The sequence below is a fragment of the Orycteropus afer genome, unplaced genomic scaffold (assembly GCF_000298275.1).
Source record: "Orycteropus afer afer isolate SDZICR_OR568_19922 unplaced genomic scaffold, OryAfe1.0 scaffold00336, whole genome shotgun sequence".
Taxonomy (NCBI): Eukaryota; Metazoa; Chordata; class Mammalia; order Tubulidentata; family Orycteropodidae; genus Orycteropus; species Orycteropus afer.
In genome coordinates this window covers 1017967-1022780 of record NW_006921923.1, presented here as the reverse complement: position 1 = coordinate 1022780, position 4814 = coordinate 1017967, and positions in this window count along the sequence as shown.

Sequence of the window (4814 nt, the reverse complement as noted above, 5' to 3'; positions counted from 1 at the left end):
ATTTAGGGGAAAAATTGCACCCTACAGTTATTACAACAAAAAAGGAGATTTATTTTCCCAGGCATAAGATATAATGGTTTGTTAGCCTTTTTGGTAGACAGCAGCCATTATTTAAATCACTTCTTCTTACATCATGTTCTTCAATGCCTATGTTACAAGGTGTTATACTATAACATTTGCATACATTGGGGCTTTTCCATTTGTCTGGAGAAAGTTAGAATATATTGTTTTATGCTTTTGGTTTCTGTCTTGAAAAGTTTTTCTTAAATCTTGGGTACTGGTTATTGCTTATCCACTAGTAAGTATTAATGGACAATGAAACAAATGATCAAGTTTATTTGTGTATGTTGATAGAAAAACTCAGATTATTATACTTACTTCAACAACTTGTTTTTACTAGCAGAAAGTTACTATTTTATATGGTAAAATTAATAGTATTTTGTAATGCTCCATCCCTGAGAAAATTTAAGAAGCACTGAGTTAAATAAATAATTAGAAGGGAACAGAAATGTGAATACACTCAGTGTACTAATTTGCTCATATGTAGCTAAGAACCACCAAAATCTACACCCTCAATGCAGTGACCACCCTGTATGACACTGTTAGGTTATAATGGCTCCAATGAAACATAAATGTTAAGTAGACAGTTGTTTACCTGAAAGCTAAGGAGAACAGATGAAGAAGAGTCTTGTCTAGTTTTCATAGTTTCCAAACAGGCAGATGATATTTTCCTCTTCTGTATTTTCTAAAACTTAAAGTCATTAGAATTGATATATGAAGTCATGTGTTGAAGGGAGAATGTAAGTTATTGTGTTCCTGGGATATTTTGAACTCAGATTAATAATTGCATGACTTTCTTTTTCCTCTGTAGGCTTACTGCAAAGGAAAGTAGAAGAGGCAACACGGGTTTTCGACTATTGTCATCTCAAGGAACATGATAGCAGGACTGTTTTTTTATTGAATGACCATATCTTCAGCATGTTGTTTCTGGATTATTCATTACCTACAAGTTCTGAGGAGTCTAGAGTAGTGTTTATAGTTACCATCTAATTTTAAAGTGTGCATGTGCATTTTTTTCCCATTACAATATTGTGTTGTTGAGGATTTGACTTTTAGTGTTAAAAATCTAAACTATGTCAGCTCTTTTGTCTTAGTAGCAAACTATTAGGTGTTGACTCCATGTGTGCAGTTTGTTTCTTACTCTAAATTCCACATACTACCACCAACACACATGATCCTCTTGCTAACCAAATCATAGGTAAATGTTTGACTGAAAGTAAATTCCAACCAGTCTTTACTAGGTGCTTATTATATGCCATGTATAGTACTAGATATGGTAAATTCTCTCTCCTCAAAGGAACTTACTCTCTAGTTTAGGATCTAATTAATGCCAGTAGATATAAAAACAATATAGATGTATAAGAATATGAGTTAAGAATTTAAAGATAGTGTGCTATAAAAATTTATAGAAGGGAAGAGAGTTATAGTAGTTTGGAGACTTGAATTAGTTTTAAAAGTCTTGATCAGTCTTGATCAAAAATCCAATAGACGGCTCCTGATGAAAAGGAGGACAAATGTAGAACAGAATTTCAAATTCTTATAGAAACGAGACTCAATAGACCCATTGAGATTAAGGAAACCCTTCAATCTACTGCCCTGGCATAATCTTTAAACTTTGAACTGAAACTAACCTACCCATGAAGTTCTCTTTAAAAACAACAGCAACAACAAAACTAGAGAAGAATGCTTGCATTGACTATTGTACTCTTGTAAAGAATTTTTTATATGAGGTCATATCAACAATAATAACTCTAAAATTCAGAGGAGAAGTTTAAGGGACAGAGTCTAAGTTAATGGTGGTGAAACAATATTGGTAGAAATAACAAGAATGGTGACATAATGAGAAGAATGTGACAAATGTCATTGACCTGTACAAGTGGAAAATGTTGAATGACTATATGTTTTGCAATGTATATTTTCACCAATTTTTTTAAAGGGTATGTTTTGGGCAATTCAATTATTTTTGATGTACAGATTCCCTTAAGTTTTACTTGGTTTCAACATTTGATTTATAGCTGCTGTTTTTTATATATTGCTTGTTGATTTATTTTTTATACAAAAAGCCTTGTTTTTAGCTTTGGAACAGTCTGGTCTCTTGTACTTCTTGTTTTACCTAAGTCATGAATAAAGATGATGTTCTAAAAAATAAAAGTATGAAACAAAAACAAAAAACTACTTAAAGGCTTTTGAGGGACTGGAGTTTAGTAGCCTATAATTCTTGAGCTTAATTGTTGTTGTACTGACTGCACTTGACCATCCTGAGGCATGCACATAACAGGAAGAAAATATTTTTTTTAAATATGTCCTAGTGATTTTCATGCCCTTAGAAGACAGAATGTCAGAATGACCTCTTTATTTTACCCTACACAAACCTTTCAAAGAAGCAGCTTCTTATCAAGTGTGATTTTGCCACCGCTCAAAATTATAGAATGTGAAATAATCCATAGACAATGTGGATGATTTCTGCATGAAATACAGCTTTTGAGTATAATAATAAGTAACCTCTAATTTTATGAGTCTTGTGTTATTGCTTTTTGCAAGAATGGCATGGCGACTGTGTTCTGACCTTCTCTAACTATGTAAGGAAAAAAACAAAAACAAATTCACTGCCATCCAGTCAGATCCGACTCATAGCGACCCCTCCTTGGGTTTCCGAGGCAGTATCACTATGGAAGTAGATTGCCCAATCTTCTTTCCGAGGAGTGGCCAGTGGGTTTGAACCACCAGCCTTCTGGTTAGCAGCCAAATGCCTTAGGCACTGTGCCACCAGAGCTCCTACACAGGGGGTGATAGAATCAAGATCAACAGCCCAAGGCTAATTCCTATGAGGTGGAGGTCAGACTATCTCCTCTCTCTAATTTTGATACCAACCATCCCTCCCACAGCACACTTTTGTACTCTGCTGGGTTCAATCATTTGTTGCAGTGGCCCCACAGAACTCACAGACAATACTCACGAGTATGAGGTTTATTAGGGAAGTGGTGGTGTTAGGTGCCATTAAGTTGGTTCTGACTCATAGCAGCCCTATGTATAACAGAAAAAAACACTGACCAGTCCTATGCCATCCTTGCAATCATTATATACTTGAGCCCATCATTGCAGCCATTGTGTTAGTCCATCTCGTTGAGGGCCTTCCCCTTTTTCACTGACCCTCCACTTTACCAAGCATGGGACCTTTTGACACATGGCCAAAATAGGTGAGGTGAAGTCTGGCCATTCTCACTTCTAAGGAACTTTCTGACTGTCCTTCTAAAAGAATTGTTTATTCTTCTGGCAGTCCATGGTATATTCAGTATTCTTTGCCAGCACCACAATTCAAATGTATCAGTTCTTCTGTGGTCCAGTTTCACATGCATATGAGAGTATTGAGGATACCATGGCTTGGGTCAGGCACACCTTAGTCTTCAAAGTGACATCTTTGCTCTTGAACACTGTAAAGAGGTCTTTTGCAGCAGATTTGCCCAGTGCAATACATCATTTGATCTCTTGACTGACAGGCATATATTGAGGTGTAATCCATACTGAAGACTGTAGTCAGATCTTCATCAGTAAGTGCTTCAAATCTTCACTTTTCAGCAAGCAAGGCTGTCATCTGCATATCACAGGTTGTTAATGAGTCTTCCTACAATCCAGATGCCACATACTAATTTTATATAGTCCAGTTTCTTGGATTATTTGCTCAGCATACAAATTGAGTTAAGTATTGTATAAGGATGCAACCCTGACACATATCTTTCCTGATTTTAAACCACACAGTATCCCTTTTTTCTGTCGGAACAATTGCCTTATGGTCTATGTACAGGTTCCTGATGAGCACAATTAAGTGTTCTGCAATCCCCATTCTTCACAATATTGCCCAAAATTTTTTATGATCCACACAGTTGAATGCCTTTGCATAGTCAGTAAAACACAGGAAAACATCTTTCTGGTATTCTTTGCTTTCAGCCAAGATCCACCTGATATCAGCAGTAATATTCCTTGTTCTATGTCATCTGCTGAATCCGGATTGAATTTCTGGCAGTTCCTTGTCTATGTACTGCTGCAACCATTTTGGATTTTTTTTTTTTCAGCAAAATATTACTTGTGTGTGTTATTAATGATATTATTTGAAGATTTTTGTGTTCTGTTGGATCACCTTTCTTTGGAATGGGTACAAATATAGATCTCTTCCAGTCAGTTGGCCAGGCAGCTATCTTCCAAATTTCTTGGCATATACGAGTGCAGGCTTCCTGTGTTGTATCCATTTGCTGAAACATCTCAGTGAGCATTCTGTTAGGGAAGTACCAAGTTATAATTCAGGATCAGAAACAACTCAGGATACAGGTCATTGATCAGGATATGCTCTTATCAGCCGTGCCCACAAGCATATCCCTCAGCCCCCAGCCTGGCCTTTGTCCTGCTAAGGAAAGTGTTACAAAGCTTTTGTTGTTGTTATGTGCCGTCGAGTCGGACCCCACTCATAGAAACCCCTCCTTGGGTTTCCGAGGAAGTATCACTACGGAAGTAGAGTGCCCCATCTTCTTTCTGAGGAGTGGCTGGTGGGTTTGAACCGCCAGCCTCCTGGTTAGCAGTCAAGTGCCTTAGGCACTATGCTACCAGAGCTCCCGGTAAGTGCCCAGAGGCACCCTATTCCACCAGTAATCCTCGGCCTGCAAGAACTCAGCTCTAGGAGGCGGGGCAAGATGGCGGACTAGGCAGAAGGATTGCACAGACCCTCTTCAACAAAGAAAAGGGAAACCAATTAACACAGACAC